The sequence below is a fragment of the Panulirus ornatus genome, chromosome 56 (assembly GCF_036320965.1).
Source record: "Panulirus ornatus isolate Po-2019 chromosome 56, ASM3632096v1, whole genome shotgun sequence".
Lineage (NCBI taxonomy): Eukaryota > Metazoa > Arthropoda > Malacostraca > Decapoda > Palinuridae > Panulirus > Panulirus ornatus.
The window spans coordinates 29,400,493-29,418,671 of NC_092279.1; the positions used below are offsets into that span (position 1 = coordinate 29,400,493).

At 40.3% G+C, this 18,179-nt stretch overlaps 1 protein-coding gene and 1 long non-coding RNA gene across 19 annotated transcripts in view; one reads left to right on the plus strand and one right to left on the minus strand.

Annotated features, from left to right (window-relative positions):
• LOC139766043 (muscleblind-like protein 1) overlaps positions 1-18,179 on the plus strand; it is a 1,286,706-nt gene that overhangs the window by 1,161,136 nt on the left and 107,391 nt on the right. The window lies entirely within an intron of this gene.
• The window catches only part of LOC139766046 (uncharacterized), a 144,143-nt gene continuing 132,672 nt past the window's right edge, over positions 6,709-18,179 (minus strand). Inside the window, exon 4 of the long non-coding RNA XR_011716775.1 lies at positions 6,709-7,788. This is a non-coding gene — a long non-coding RNA (uncharacterized lncRNA). The remainder of the gene's footprint in view (positions 7,789-18,179) is intronic.

The following is an 18,179-nucleotide window of genomic DNA, read 5'->3' on the forward strand; positions in this document are numbered from 1 at the left end:
GAAGATCATTATGAGAGGACACACTACACCCTTCTTTGGAGCCCTACATAGGCTGCAATAAGTAGTTCAGATAGTGATAACAGTAGTTTATTATATTTTGACATTACATTTAACCATGAAGAGTGATTTTGAATATAATGCTTGAGGAAGAATCATTCTTCAAACAGTGCAAAGAAAAATGAAAAGTATGACACCAGTTGGCTGTAAAGTACAATTGATTTAAATGGTTACAACTTATCAAGATTTAAGTACCAAAGTATCATATGAAGGTTTAAATGTCTGTGATGGTCGTTTTATTTATTTTTCCAAAAGCAATTGCTGATATTCATCAGGCTGAGGAAGAAAACTTTTTCAAAACAGGACTGAAAAGTTTGTAAAGTCATATGCTAGGTCATCGTACCCAAAAAAATGTGTCACTGCTCAAGTAGTTGAGTGGTGTTACACTTTTTTTTTTTTTTTCTGCAGAACTACAGTTCGTAATTCTTTGGAAATGACAACCACATTATCTTCATCAATTTCACAGTACATTTATTTATTTATTTTATTTATTTTGCTTTGTCGCTGTCTCCCGCGTTTGCGAGGTAGCGCAAGGAGACAGACGAAAGAAATGGCCCAACCCACCCCTATACACAATGTATACACACACACGTCCACACACGCAAAATATACATACCTATACATCTCAATGTACACATATATATACATACAAATACCCATGCACACAATTCACACTGTCTGCCCCCATTCACTCCCATCGCCACCTCGCCACACGTGGAATACCTTCCCCCTCCCTCCTCATGTGTGCGAGGTAGCACTAGGAAAAGACAACAAAGGCCCCATTCGTTCACACTCAGTCTCTAGCTGCCACACAATAATGCCCGAAACCACAGCTCCCTTTCCACATCCAGGCCCCACACAACTTTCCATGATTTACCCCAGACGCTTCACATGCCCTGATTCAATCCACTGACAGCACGTCAACCCCGGTATACCACATCGATCCAATTCACTCTATTCCTTGCCCTCCTTTCACCCTCCTGCATGTTCAGGTCCCGATCACACAAAATCTTTTTCACTCCATCTTTTCACCTCCAATTTGGTCTCCCACTTCTCCTCGTTCCCTCCACCTCCGACACATATATCCTCTTGGTCAATCTTTCCTCACTCATTCTTTCCATGTGCCCAAACCATTTCAAAACACCCTCTTCTGCTCTCTCAACCACGCTCTTTTTATTTCCACACATCTCTCTTATCCTTACATTACTTACTCGATCAAACCACCTCACACCACACATTGTCCTCAAACATCTCATTTCCAGCACATCCACCCTCCTGCACACAACTCTATCCATAGCCCACGCCTCGCAGCCATACAACATTGTTGGAACCACTATTCCTTCAAACATACCCATTTTTGCTTTCGGAGATAATGTTCTCGACTTCCACACATTCTTCAATGCTCCCAGGATTTTCGCCCCCTCCCCCACCTTATGATTCACTTCCGCTTCCATGGTTCCATCCGCTGCCAGATCCACTCCCAGATATCTAAAACACTTTACTTCCTCCAGTTTTTCTCCATTCAAACTTACCTCCCAATTGACTTGACCCTCAACCCTAGTGTACCTAATAACCTTGCTCTTATTCACATTTACTCTTAACTTTCTTCTTTCACACACTTTACCAAACTCAGTCACCAGCTTCTGCAGTTTCTCACATGAATCAGCCACCAGCGCTGTATCATCAGCAAACAACAACTGACTCACTTCCCAAGCTCTCTCATCCACAACAGACTTCATACTTGCCCCTCTTTCCAAAACTCTTGCATTCACCTCCCTAACAACCCCATCCATAAACAAATTAAACAACCATGGAGACATCACACACCCCTGCCGCAAACCTACATTCACTGAGAACCAATCACTTTCCTCTCTTCCTACACGTACACATGCCTTACATCCTCGATAAAAACTTTTCACTGCTTCTAACAGCTTGCCTCCCACACCATATATTCTTCATACCTTCCACAGAGCATCTCTATCAACTCTGTCATATGCCTTCTCCAGATCCATAAATGCTACATACAAATCCATTTGCTTTTCTAAGTATTTCTCACATACATTCTTCAAAGCAAACACCTGATCCACACATCCTCTACCACTTCTGAAACCACACTGCTCTTCCCCAATCTGATGCTCTGTACATGCCTTCACCCTCTCAATCAATACCCTCCCATATAATTTACCTGGAATACTCAACAAACTTATACCTCTGTAATTTGAGCACTCACTCTTATCCCCTTTGCCTTTGTACAATGGCACTATGCACGCATTCCGCCAATCCTCAGGCACCTCACCGTGAGTCATACATACATTAAATAACCTTACCAACCAGTCAACAATACAGTCACCCCCCTTTTTAATAAATTCCACTGCAATACCATCCAAACCTGCTGCCTTGCCAGCTTTCATCTTCCGCAAAGCTTTTACTACCTCTTCTCTGTTTACCAAATCATTTTCCCCAACCCTTTCACTTTGCACACCACCTCGACCAAAACACCCTATATCTGCCACTCTATCATCAAACACATTCAACAAACCTTCAAAATACTCACTCCATCTCCTTCTCACATCACCACTATTTGTTATCACCTCCCCATCTGCGCCCTTCACTGAAGTTCCCATTTGCTCCCTTGTCTTACGCACTTTATTTACCTCCTTCCAGAACATCTTTTTATTCTCCCTAAAATTTAATGATACTCTCTCACCCCAACTCTCATTTGCCCTTTTTTTCACCTCTTGCACCTTTCTCTTGACCTCCTGTCTCTTTCTTTTATACGTCTCCCACTCAACTGCATTTTTTCCCTGCAAAAATCGTCCAAATGCCTCTCTCTTCTCTTTCACAAATACTCTTACTTCTTCATCCCACCACTCACTACCCTTTCTAATCGACCCACCTCCCACTCTTCTCATGCCACAAGCATCTTTTGCACAATCCATCACTGATTCCTAAATACATCCCATTCCTCCCCCACTCCCCTTACTTCCATTGTTCTCACCTTTTTCCATTCTGTACTCAGTCTCTCCTGGTACTTCCTCACACAAGTCTCCTTCCCAAGCTCACTTACTCTCACCACCCTCTTCACCCCAACATTCACTCTTTTTTTCTGAAAAACCCATACAAATCTTCACCTTAGCCTCCACAAGATAATGATCAGACATCCCTCCAGTTGCACCTCTCAGCACATTAACATCCAAAAGTCTCTCTTTCGCGCGCCTGTTAATTAACACGTAATCCAATAACGCTCTCTGGCCATCTCTCCTACTTACATAAGTATACTTATGTATATCTCGCTTTTTAAACCAGGTATTCCCAATCATCAGTCCTTTTTCAGCACATAAATCTACAAGCTCTTCACCATTTCCATTTACAACACTGAACACCCCATGTATCCCAATTATTCCCTCAACTGCCACATTACTCACCTTTGCATTCAAATCACCCATCACTATAACCCGGTCTCGTGCATCAAAACCACTAACACACTCATTCAGCTGCTCCCAAAACACTTGCCTCTCATGATCTTTCTTCTCATGCCCAGGTGCATATGCACCAATAATCACCCATCTCTCTCCATCAGTCACCCCCTTTTTTTATAAATTCCACTGCAATACCATCCAAACCTGCTGCCTTGCTGGCTTTCATCTTCCGCAAAGCTTTTACTACCTCTTCTCTGTTTACCAAATCATTGTCCCTAACCCTCTCACTTTGCACACCACCTCGACCAAAACACCCTATATCTGCCACTCTATCATCAAACACATTCAACAAACCTTCAAAATACTCACTCCATCTCCTTCTCACATCACCACTACATTTATTTATTTTCTCTTATTTGAGATGAGCTGTTGCATGCCGACAGAATCATAGCCAAAGGAATGCAAATCTTGTCACATGCATGTGTATGGAGGATGGAAGGAAAAGGATAGAATTCCAAGAGCTTATAGCAAAAAGGAAAGTAAGAATGACAATAATGAGTCTAAGTGTAGGAAAGGTACCCGGAGTGGATGGGATTACAGATGAAATGCTGCAGTGTGGAAGAGAAAGTGTGGTGAGTGGATGCTTCTGTTATGCAATTTAGCATAGAAACAAAATGTGCCTGAGGATTGGGTGAAAGCTATTATTATTGCTTCTTCATTTAAAGGAAATGGTGCTAAGGATGTATGTAGCAATTATAAGGGAATGTATCTACCTATATACCTGTTCCCAACTGGAACTCCCTCAAGAGGATGTTCATAACCAGTGAACCCCAGTATTGCTTCTTTGCCTTTAGTGCCTCACCCTTAACTGGCCACTGGCAGAAGGCAAGTTTAGCATAGTGTTTGCAGAAGCTCATACCTAATGATCCTACTGACAACTTCTGCCTGATGCTCCCACCTAATGTTCCTACCTACTTCTTCAACCTTATTTTTCTACCTAATGCTGTAGTAGAAGAAGTCTGTTAGGTTTAACAGGTAAAGTGTAAAATGTAAAGTCTAAAAACAGGTAAAATGTTGATGACTAGAGTGATGCAAATGACTGAATGCAGAATAAGTGAGGAGCAAAGGGAGTTTTAGGGAAGATAGGGGAAGTATGGATCAGATCTTTATGAAGATGACAGGAAAAGTACCTAGTGAAAGGTAAGAAGTTGTATGCAGCTTTTTATGGATCTGGAAGAAGTTTATGTCAGAGTCAAGTAGAATACTTTATGGGATTTGTTAAGGATATACAAGGTAGGAGGTCATCTGTTGGATGGTGTGAAAGCCTTTTGTGACGGAGCAAATGCATGTGTAAGAGTTTTTGGAGAGGCGAGCAAAAGTTTTGGTATACATGTGGTTGTGAGGCAGGTCTGTGTGATGTCCCCATGGCTCTTTAATATATATGTGGATGGAGTGATAAGAGAGATGAAAGCAAAAGTAGGGAAAGGTCATGCAGAGATGGATTGTAGCTGTGGTTTGTGGCAAGCCTGTTTATGGATGATGTGGAGTTGTAGAAGGTTGTGTGTAAGCATAGGAAATTGAAAGTAAGTTAATTATGTCTGAAAGGAAACTGGGTGATTGTATAGATTTTGCAAAACCATATAGAGTGAGAGAAGACAGTGTACTATAGTGTGTTTTAGATATGGGGGGAGGAAGACTGGAAGAGGTGAGAGAATTTGAATATTTAGGAACTGTCTTGGGTAAGTTTGGTGATATGGAGGGAGAGAGCAGTACTAAAGAGAAGAGTCATTGGGTCCCTTAATAGAATTGTGGAGGGTAGAGATGTAAATATGGAAGTGAAGAGAAGATTAAGGGAGAGTATAGTCCTATCATACCTCACAAAACGCAGCCAAAACACAGATATAGAATGAGTCACAGAGGTGAAGAATCCAGGCTATGGAAATGAGCTATTTGAGAGAAGCTTGTGGTATGACTAGATGGAATGAATAGAGAAATGAGGGAGTGTGTGAGAGATGTAGGGAATGCAAAGGGAATGAATTGTTGAGTGGTAGAGTTGAAATGTGTAAGTTTTAGGTGGGATGGCAGGGAATGAATTGTGGAGTGGTAGACGTTTAAGGTAGTGTGGGTGTATGGAAAGAATGCAAGATGGGTAGTTTACAAGGAGAGTGCATGATAGTACAATTTGGCCACCCATTTGATAGGAGTTTCTGGAGGGAATGGGCATCAGAGATATAGATAGATACAAATGTGAATGTTACTTATTACTCACAAACAAGCATTGTCTTGCATACAAATTCCTTAAAAAAGAAAGGGCAATTCAGAAGCAAGGACAGACTGGATTTGGAATTCTAGACTGTGCAGAGGTGTGGGGCAGGAGGGTTATGGATCCCCCTACATTAAGATAGTAGGTTTTGAGACAGAAATGAGGGATAAAACCCTCTATTCCAATACAGGAAATCCTCAGTTAACATTGGTGATTCATTGGAAAATGCAATTTTAATCAAAGTGAATTTTTCCTTAGATACAATGCTATAAATTGGGGTTACATTCTTAGACATCAGAAACGTTTTGTGGGCAAACAGATTTGAAAATCGATCAAAGTACTTGTTAAATAATACTCTACATTATAACAAATTTTGATGAAGCACCCATTGTTGAATCTTCTGCAGAATCTTTATCAAATCCACAAATATCACTTAATCTGGGACTAGTTTCTTTTTTTTATGAAAACCATGTAAGAGTACCTTTAAGCCACTAATATCTTTTTGAAAGTGCATAAAAGTTTCAGTTGCATCATTAGTGCAAGGGATTAATTACAGGGTCCTAAGAGGTGCGAGATGTGCATATATGTTGCCAACTTTCATATTTTTTGTGCCTGTACTTTATTTTCTTTGTTCATAATTAATACAAAATGAACTATTTCAGTCTTGAACCATATGATTTATACAAGTGTTTCAGTCATTAGAGGAAACAGAAATTTGTTTTATAAAATCTGATATTTGGTTGGCACCATTTGTTTACACTTTCCAGTGTTGCCAGTTAGGTTCTCCAGCCATGCATAACAAGATTATTTTATTTATTAGTATTTGTGTCTTTTCTCTCTGTTCTTCTTTCCCAGTTTAATAAGTACATTTACTTTTGGGGGCTAATGAATAAAAATCTATAAAGCAAGTTTATTTTTATGAAATAAGAGGTAAAAAATAAGTAATTTATTTCATAATAATGACCGAAATAAAGGTATAAGAATCACTTTCATTATAGTACTCTCAAAAGTGAATATTATAAAAAGAATTAAGCTTCAGCTCTAGATTACTAATTACATAATAATGCCTCCTCTGTCTGTTCCCACTTTCCAATGAATACACATTTACATCAAGAAGGTTGATGAATTATAAAAATACATAACATCAGAGCAAAATTTAATCCTATAGTAATACTTCGACAAATAACGATATGTAATTGATACTCCTTGAAGAAAGAAGCATATGCCAAGAATATCTTGTTTACTTGCACCTCCATGTGTCCTTATAGAATACTCAGAGTATTATCTCAGAGAGGTAAATAGTAACTACTATCAGGAAAATGAAAAAAATTAACTAGCTTTATTTCAAGGGCAACTGCTCTCTTCATTTTTACAAGAAACACTTCTTTCTGCTTTATTTTGATCCCTTTCAATGTCGATAGAATCAGTGATTTTAAAATTACACCCCATATTCAGAGAGGTTATTAATATTACTAATATCGAAATAAAGGAAAAATGAACTAGCTTTTGGTCAGAGCAACTGCTAGTAACACTGGCTCCACTTGTACTAGGAATATCCTCTGCTGCCTTGTCTTGGTCACTTTCATTGTTGGAAGAGTCAGTGTCCATTAAATTATTTGCCACAGAATCCTAACATAGATAATCATCATCATGTGATCCAGGATCATCTCCATGGTCCTCTAAATGTAGCAAAAGCCACACAGTTCCTCCAAGAAAGTTTGCTGTGATGCGTTGTCTTTGGCATGGCTGGAGGGTTACGGAGCCTGGGGAGATATGCACAACTAAGTCAGCAAACACCCAGGCTCAGCAGGCAGCCTTCAAATAAGAGGCTTAAACTGAAGATCCAGTCTAGAGGAGTCACTAATCCTTACAAATCTACATCTGGAGGTGTTTAAGGTTAATTCACTTGTTTCTTGTCTACCAGGTAGTAGCTGCATTTCTGAAAATCCTCTGATTTAAACAACCTTTAATGACAGTCCTTACATTGGTACCAAAGGCAACAGTACCCTCAGTGTTGACAACCACTTCACTTACCTCAGAATATATAACCTGTAAAATAAGGTGAATATCACTAGATGCAAGAATAGGTGACTGCATTGCACATTAATAATTTAGCTTGATATATTTTTCCCCAAAGTTTGAATTTCTTGCCTGTGGGGAGCTCTTACAGGGTACTCATTTGATGCTCTGGGTCACAACTGGTAAATTATCATGCATCTCATGCTCTCGCAGATCCTCATACACACAGCATGCTCCTCATCTTAGTGTTCTTCCTAATTTACACACTTCTTATTGCAGCCATATATATATATATATAGAATAAAAGAAATTGTTTCAATAATGTTATTTTTTTATGAAGTTTTTTTTCATTTATTAATCTGTTTAGACTTCTGCTGTGTAAATATGTAAATAATACATAAATTATATATATATATATATATATATATATATTTTATTTATTTACTTATTTTGCTTTGTCGCTGTCTCCCGCATTAGCGAGGTAGCGCAACGAAACAGATGAAAGAATGGCCCAACCCATCCACATACACATGTATATACATACACGTCCACACACACAAATATACATACCTATACATCTCAATGTTTACATATATATACACACACACAGACATATACATATATACCCATGTACATAATTCATACTGTCTGCCTTTATTCATTCCCATCGCCACCCCGCCACACATGGAATAACAACACTCTCCCCCCTCATGTGTGCGAGGTAGCGCTAGGAAAAGACAACATAGGACCCATTTGTTCACACCCAGTCTCTAGCTGTCATGTAATAATGCATCGAAACCACAGCTCCCTTTCCACATCCAGGCCCCACAGAACTTTCCATGGTTTACCCCAGACGCTTCACATGCCCTGATTCAATCCATTGACAGCACGTCGACCTCAGTATACCACATCGATCCAATTCACTCTATTCCTTGTCCGCCTTTCATCTTTCCTCACTCATTCTCTCCATGTGCCCAAACCATTTCAAAACACCCTCTTCTGCTCTCTCAACCACACTCTTTTTATTTCCTCACATCTCTCATACCCTTACATTACTTACTCGATCAAACCACCTCACACCACATATTGTCCTCAAACATCTCATTTCCAGCATATCCACCCTCCTGCGCACAACTCTATCCATAGCCCACACTTCGCAACCAAGCAACATTGTTGGAGCCACTATTCCTTCAAACACCCATTTTTGCTTTCCGAGATAATGTTCTCGACTTCCACACATTCTTCAAGGCTCCCAGGATTCCCCCCCCCCCCCCACCCCCCCTTATGATTCACTTCCGCTTCCATGGTTCCATCCACTCCCAGATCCACTCCCAGATATCTAAAACACTTCACTTCCTCCAGTTTTTCTCCATTCAAACTTACCTCCCAATTGACATGACCCTCAACCCTACTGTACCTAATAACCTTGCTCTTATTCACATTTACTCTCAACTTTCTTCTTTCACACACTTTACCAAACTCAGTCACTAGCTTCTGCAGTTTCTCACATGAATCAGCCACCAGCACTGTATCATCAGCGAACAACAACTGACTCACTTCCCAAGCTCTCTCATCCCCAACAGACTGCATACTTGCCCCTCTTTCCAAAACTCTTGCATTCACCTCCTTAACAACCCCATCCATAAACAAATTAAACAACCATGGAGACATCACACACCCCAGTTGCAAACCTACATTCACTGAGAACTAATCACTTTCCTCTCTTCCTACACGTACACATGCCTTACATCCTCGATAAAAACTTTTCACTGCTTCTAACAACTTGCCTCCCACACCATATATTCTTAGTACCTTCCACAGAGCATCTCTATCAACTCTATCGTATGCCTTCTCCAGATCCATAAATGCTACATACAAATCCATTTGCTTTTCTAAGTATTTCTCACTTACATTCTTCAAAGCAAACACCTGATCCACACATCCTCTACCACTTCTGAAACCACACTGCTCTTCCCCAATCTGATGCTCTGTACATGCCTTCACCCTCTCAATCAATACCCTCCCATATAATTTACCAGGAATACTCAACAAACGTATACCTCTGTAATTTGAGCACTCACTCTTATCCCCTTTGCCTTTGTACAATGGCACTATGCAAGCATTCCGCCAATCCTCAGGCACCTCACCATGAATCATACATACATTAAATAACCTTACCAACCATTCAACAATACAGTCACCCCCTTTTTTAATAAATTCCACTGCAATACCATCCAAACCTGCTGCCTTGCCGGCTTATATATATATATATATATATATATATATATATATATATATATAGTATCCTTGGGGATAGGGGAAAAAGAAAACTTCCTGTGCATTCCCTGTGCACTATTCCTTCAAACATACCCATTTTTGCTTTCCGAGATAATGTTCTCGACTTCCACACATTCTTCAATGCTCCCAAAACTTTCGCCCCCTCCCCCACCTTATGATTCACTTCCGCTTCCATGGTTCTATCCGCTGCCAAATCCACTCCCAGATATCTAAAATACTTCACTTCCTCCAGTTTTTCTCCATTCAAACTTACCTCCCAATTGACTTGACCCTCAACCCTACTGTACCTAATAACCTTGCTCTTATTCACATTTACTCTCAACTTTCTTCTTTCACTCACTTTACCAAACTCAGTCACCAGCTTCTGCAGTTTCCCACATGAATCAGCCACCAGCGCTGTATCATCAGCAAACAACAACTGACTCAATTCCCAAGCTCTCTCATCCACAACAGACTACATACTTGCCCCTCTTTTCAAAACTCTTGCATTCACCTCCCTAACAACCCCATCCATAAACAAATTAAACAACCATGGAGACATCACACACCCTTGCCGCAAACCTACATTCACTGAGAACCAATCACTTTCCTCTTTTCCTACATGTACACATGCCTTACATCTTCGATAAAAACTTTTCACTGCTTCTAACAACTTGCCTCCCACACTGTATATTCTTAATACCTTCCACAGAGCATCTCTATCAACTCTATCGTATGCCTTCTCCAGATCCATAAATGCTACATACAATTCCATTTGCTTTTCTACATATTTCTCACATATATTCTTCAAAGCAAACACCTGATCCATTATGCAAGCATTCCGCCAATCCTCAGGCACTTCACCATGAGCCATACATACATTGAATATCCTCACCAACCAGTCAATAACACCGTCACCCCCTTTTTTAATAAATTCCACTGCGATACCATCCAAACCCGCCGCCTTGCTGACTTTTATCTTCCGGAAAGCTTTGTTGTATGTGTTTGATGATAGAGTGGCAGATATAGGGTGTTTTGGTCGAGGTGGTGTGCAAAGTGAGAGGGTTAGGGAAAATGATTTGGTAAACAGAGAAGAGGTACTAAAAGCTTTGCGGAAGATGAAAGCCAGCAAGGCAGCGGGTTTGGATGGTATTGCAGTGGACTTTATTAAAAAAGGGGGTGACTGTATTGTTGACTAGCTGGTAAGGTTATTTAATGTATGTATGATTCATGGTGAGGTGCCTGAGGATTGGCGGAATGCTTGCATAGTGTCATTGTACAAAAGCAAAGGGGACAAAGGTGAGTGCCCAAATTACAGAGGTATAAGTTTGTTGAGTATTCCTGGGAAATTATATGGGAGGGTATTGATTGAGAGGGTGAAGGCATGTACTGAGCATCAGATTGGGGAAGAGCAGTGTGGTTTCAGAAGTGGTAGAGGATGTGTGGATCAGGTGTTTGCTTTGAAGAATATATGTGAGAAATACTTAGAAAAGCAAATGGAATTGTATATAGCATTTATGGACCTGGAGAAGGCATATGATAAGAGTTGATAGAGATGCTCTGTGGAAGGTATTAAGAATATATGGTGTGGGAGGCAAGTCATTCAAAGCAGTGAAAAGTTTTTATCGAGGATGTAAGTCATGTGTATGAGTAGGAAGAGAGGAAAGTGATTGGTTCTCAGTGAACATCGGTTTGCGGCAGGGGTGCATGATGTCTCCATGGTTGTTTAATTTGTCTATGGATGGGGCTGTTAGGGAGGTGAATGCAAGAGTTTTGAAGAGAGGGGCAAGTATACAGTCTCTTGTGGATGAGAGGGCTTAGGAAGTGAGTCAGTTGTTTGCTGATGATACAGCGCTGGTGGCTGATTCGTTTGAGAAACTGCAGAAGCTGGTGACTGAGTTTGGTAAAGTGTGTGAAAGAAGAAAGCTGAGAGTAAATGTGAATAAGAACAAGGTTATTAGGTACAGTAGGGTTGAGGAATAAGTCAATTGGGAGGGGAGTTTCAATGGAGAAAAACTGGAGGAAGTGAAGTGTTTTAGATATCTGGGAGTGGATGGAACAGTGGGAGCGAAAGTGAGTCATAGAGTGGGGAAGGGGGCGAAAGTTCTGGGAGCATTGAAAAATGTATGGAAGGCGAGAACATTATCTTGGAAAGCAAAAATAGGTATGTTTGAAGGAATAGTGGTTCCAACAATGTTATATGGTTGCGAGGCATGGGCTATAGATAGGGTTCTGCGGAGGAGGGCGGATGTGTTGGAAATGAGATGTTTGAGGACAGTATGTGGTGTGAGGTGGTTTGATCGAGTAAGTAATGAAAGGGTAAGAGAGATGTGTGGCAATAAAGAGTGTGGTTGAGAGAGCAGAAAAGGGTGTATTGAAATGGTTTGGTCACATGGAGGGAACGAGAAGGGGGAGACCATATTGGAGATGGAAGGATGTAGTGAAAAAGATTTTGAGCGATCAGGGTCTGAACATGCAGGAGGATGAAAGGTGTGCAAAGAATAGGGTGAATTGGAATTATGTGTGGTACTGGGGTCGACATCCTGCCAATGAATTGAACCAGGGCATATGAAGCATCTTGGGTAAACCATGGAAAGTTTTTTGGGGCCTGGATGTGGAAAGGGAAATGTGGTTTTGGTGCATTATACATGACAGTTAGAGACTAAGTGTGAACGAATGTGGCCATTGTTGTCTTTTCGTAGCACTACCTCGTGATTATAAGCATACAAAATTAAATCATGGGTAGAAAAAATAATACACTAAATAGTTAAGGAGCAACCATGCCACCAACTGAAGCACTACTTTATCCACTAAACACTTTTCCAACACGAACATTAAGGAACATACACTATTTTTTGGAGATATTGTTCTTCACTGATTTATGATTTAAACATTTTCCTTAAGAGTTTTTTCCCCTCCAAATGAGGGTAATTTCTGAGCAATTGGAAAGTTAAGGATATAGTTTTGTCAGATTTCACCTCAAGTTATTGCTCTCCTTTGATATTTGATACATGAATGATAAAATTACTCCTCTTTCTTTTGCCAGTCTAAGTTTAATATATCGTGGATGGAAATGAAATATGAAAATTACACCAACATTAATCAAGAACTTTATATAATTCTTCAGTGATATAGTTGTGAAATGTTATTCAAAATGATTTGACTCAAGGAATGCATGTGCCTCAGAGCCAAAAAGAATATAAGGGGAAAAATTTCAAACCGCAGGGAATCTAGAATTCATTTGGATAGATTGATATTGTCTTATTCACGTAAATGAATTATCTAAATAAAGAAACCTTTTAATAAAAAAAATAATGATGGAACACATTAAAGTCATACATTCTCAAGTTTTCTTCCATAAAAATTTTTTACTATTTCCCCAGACTCTAAAAATAAAATCTTCCATTAATGTTTGGTATCTATTATTTGTGCAATCATCATTCTTCGTGTAGGCATGTGTGTTTGTGTATATGTGCCAGTTTTGATATTTTGCTTGTGTGAATTTAATTCATATTGAATTTCATGTGTATGAATTCATGGATACATTGATAAATGAAAAGGGTGAACTGTATGTGCTCACACACCTGTGCTGTACCAAATTACTATATAGCATCATATCTGAGTGTACTGAGCAAAGAATACTTTACTTTTGGAGAGTGTGACGTATTAAAATGTGAATCTTGCCCGAAATTACTTGGTGGTTTTGTTCAGTGCTTATACTAGAGGGCAGTGTCCATTTGGTTCTCATCCTGATGTTGCTGCAGCTAGGGACAGAGTTGGAAGAGAGAGCAGAAGAGGGTGTTTTGAAATGGTTTGGTCACATGGAGAGAATGAGTGAGGAAAGATTGACCAAGAGGATATATGTGTCGGAGGTGGAGGGAACGAGGAGAAGTGGGAGACCAAATTGGAGGTGGAAAGATGGAGTGAAAAATATTTTGTGTGATCGGGGCCTGAACATGCAGGAGGGTGAAAGGAGGGCAAAGAATAGAATGAATTGGAGCGATGTGGTATACCAGGGTTGACGTGCTGTCAGTGGGTTGAATCAAGGCATGTGTATGGGGATGGGTTGGGCCATTTCTTTCGTCTGTTTCCTTGCGCTACCTCGCAAACGCGGGAGACAGCGACAAAGCAACAAAAAAAATATATATATATATATATATATATATATATATATATATATATATATATATATATATATATATATTTCTTATGAGTCCACAGGGGAAATCAAACACAAAAAGTTCCCAAGTGCACTTTCATGTAATGATCACATCATCAGGGGAGGCACAAGAGAGAAATATAACAATCACTTGATATACAACGAAGAGATGTAGCTAGGATTCCATTTGGTAAACATGTGATTGTCCAAGACAGACAATGACCGTATCATAAACTTATGTGGACAAGAAGGTAAATTATTTACGAATTTTATCAACAATAAAGTTATCCAATTTGTATAGACCTTCACTAATATTAAGATTATAATTGTGTGTATTTGATAATAGAAGATTCAACGATATTTCTCGTGGTACTGGAGTTAGAGTTATTAACTTTTAGTCACCTTCTACGACACACAAGGAATACATGGGAAGTATTCTTTCTCCTCTATCCCCTGATGGTACAGAGCTGGTGGCTGGTTCAGGTGAGAGATTGTAGAAGCTGGTGACTGAGTTTGGTAAAGTGTGTGAAAGTAAAAAGCTGAGAGTAAATGTGAATAAGAGCAAGGTTATTAGGTACAGTAGGGTTGAGGGTCAAGTCAGTTGGGAGGTAAGTTTGAATGGAGAAAAACTGGAGGAAGTGAAGTGTTTTAGATATCTGGGAGTGGATTTGCCAGTGGATGGAACCATGGAAGCGGAAGTGAATCATAGGGTGGGGAGGGGGGTGAAAGTTCTGGGAGCGTTAGAAAATGTATGGAAGTCAAGAACATTATCTTGGAAAGCAAAAATGGGTATGTTTGAAGGAATAGTGGTTCCAACAATGTTATATGGTTGTAAGGCGTGAGCTATAGATAGAGTTGTGCGGAGGAGGGTGGATGTGCTGGAAATGAGATGTTTGAGGACAATATGTGGTGTGAGATGGTTTGATCGAGTAAGTAATGAAAAGGTAAGAGAGATGTGTGGTAATAAAATGAGTGTGGTTGAGAGAGCAGAAGAGGGTGTTTTGAAATGGTTTGGTCACATGGAGAGAATGAGTGAGGAAAGATTGACAAAGAGGATATATGTGTCAGAGGTGGAGGGAACGAGGAGAAGTGGGAGACCAAATTGGAGGTGAAAAAGATTCAGAGTGATCGGGGCTGTCAATGGATTGAACCAGGGCATGTGAAGTGTCTGGGGTAAAACCATGGAAAGTTTTGTGGGGCCTGGATGTGGAAAAGGAGCTTGGGGTAAACCATGGAATGTTTAGTGGGGCCTGGATGTGGAAAGGGTGCTTGGGGTAAACCATGGAAAGCTTTGTAGGGCCTGGATGTGGAAAGGGAGCTGTGGTTTCGGTGCATTATAAATGACAGCTAGAGACTGAGTGTGAACGAATGTGGCCTTTGTTGTCTTTTCCTAGCGCTACCTAGCACACATGTAGGGAGAGGGGGATGTCATCTCATGTGGTGGAGTGGCGACGGGAATGAATAAGGGCAGACAGTATGAATTATGTACATGTATATATATGTCTGTGTGTGTGTGTGTATATATATGTATATGTCTGTGTGTGTGTATATATGTATATGTTGAGATGTATAGGTATGTATATGTGCATGTGTGGATGTGTATTTATATACATGTGTATGTGGGTGGGTTGGGCCATTCTTTCGTCTGTTTCCTTCTGCTACCTCGCTAACACGGGAAACAGCAACAAAATATGATAGAATAAATATATATATTCCCTGGGGATGGGGAGAAAGAATACCTCCCACGTATTCCCTGCGTGTCGTAGAAGGCGACTAAAAGGGAAGGGAGCGGGGGGCTGGAAATCCTCCCCTCTCGTTTTTTTTTTTTTTTTTTTCCAAATTTTTCCAAAAGAAGGAACAGAGAAGAGGTCCAGGTGAGGATATTCCCTCAAAGGCCCAGTCCTCTGTTCTTAACGCTACCTCGCTATCGCGGGAAATAGCAAATAGTATGAAAAAAAAAAATATATATATATATATATATATATATATATATATATATGCTTTTCTAAGTATTTCTCACATACATTCTTCAAAGCAAACACCTGATCCACACATCCTCTACTACTTCTGAAACCACACTGCTCTTCCCCAATCTGATGCTCTGTACATGCCTTCACCCTCTCAATCAATACCCTCCCATATAATTTACCAGGAATACTCAACAAACTTATACCTCTGTAATTTGAGCACTCACTCTTATCCCCTTTGCCTTTGTACAATGGCACTATGCACGCATTCCGCCAATCCTCAGGCACCTCACCATGAGTCATACATACATTAAATAACCTTACCAACCAGTCAACAATACAGTCACCCCCTTTCTTAATAAATTCCACTGCAATACCATCCAAACCTGCTGCCTTGCCGGCTTTCATCTTCCGCAAAGCTTTTACTACCTCTTCTCTGTTTACCAAATCATTTTCCCTAACCCTCTCACTTTGCACACCACCTCGACCAAAACACCCTATATGTAGCATTTATGGATCTGGAGAAGGCATATGATAGAGTTGATAGAGATGCTCTGTGGAAGGTATTAAGAATATATGGTGTGGGAGGCAAGTTGTTAGAAGCAGTGAAAAGTTTTTATTGAGGATGTAAGGCATGTGTACGTGTAGGAAGAGAGGAAAGTGATTGGTTCTCAGTGAATGTAGGTTTGCGGCAGGGGTGTGTGATGTCTCCATGGTTGTTTAATTTGTTTATGGATGGGGTTGTTAGGGAGGTGAATGCAAGAGTTTTGGAAAGAGGGGCAAGTATGAAGTCTGTTGGGGATGAGAGAGCTTGGGAAGTGAGTCAGTTGTTGTTCGCTGATGATACAGTGCTGGTGGCTGATTCATGTGAGAAACTCCAGAAGCTGGTGACTGAGTTTGGTAAAGTGTGTGAAAGAAGATAGTTAAGAGTAAATGTCAATAAGAGCAAGGTTATTAGGTACAGTAGAGTTGAGGGTCAAGTCAATTGGGAGGTGAGTTTGAATGGAGAAAAACTGGAGGAAGTGAAGTGTTTTAGATATCTGGGAGTGGATCTGGCAGCGGATGGAACCATGGAAGCGGAAGTGGATCATAGGGTGGGGGAGGGGGCGAAAATTCTGGGAGCCTTGAAGGATGTGTGGAAGTCGAGAACATTATCTCGGAAAGCAAAAATGGGTATGTTTGAAGGAATAGTGGTTTCAACAATGTTGTATGGTTGTGAGGCGTGGGCTATGGATAGAGTTGTGCGCAGGAGGATGGATGTGCTGGAAATGAGATGTTTGAGGACAATGTGTGGTGTGAGGTGGTTTGATCGAGTAAGTAACATAAGGGTAAGAGAGATGTGTGGAAATAAAAAGAGCGTGGTTGAGAGAGCAGAAGAGGGTGTTTTGAAATGGTTTGGGCACATGGAGAGAATGAGTGAGGAAAGATTGACCAAGAGGATATATGTGTCGGAGATGGAGGGAACGAGGAGAAGAGGGAGACCAAATTGGAGGTGGAAAGATGGAGTGAAAAAGATTTTGTGTGATCGGGGCCTGAACATGCAGGAGGGTGAAAGGAGGGCAAGGAATAGAGTGAATTGGAGCGATGTGGTATACCGGGGTTGACGTGCTGTCAGTGGATTGAATCAAGGCATGTGAAGCGTCTGGGGTAAACCATGGAAAGCTGTGTAGGTATGTATATTTGCATGTGTGGACGTATGTATATACATGTGTATGGGGGTGGGTTGGGCCATTTCTTTCGTCTGTTTCCTTGCGTTACCTCGCAAATGCGGGAGACAGCGACAAAGCAAAAAAAAAGAAAAAAAAAATATATATATATATATATATATATATATATATATATATATATATATATATATATATTCCTATGAGTCCACGGGGAAAATGAAACATCACAAGTTCCCAAGTGCACTTTCATGTAATAATCACATCATCAGGGGAGACACAAGAGAGAAATATAACAGTCAGTTGATGTACATTGAAGAGACGAAGCTGGGATGCCATTTGGTATTTTTTTTT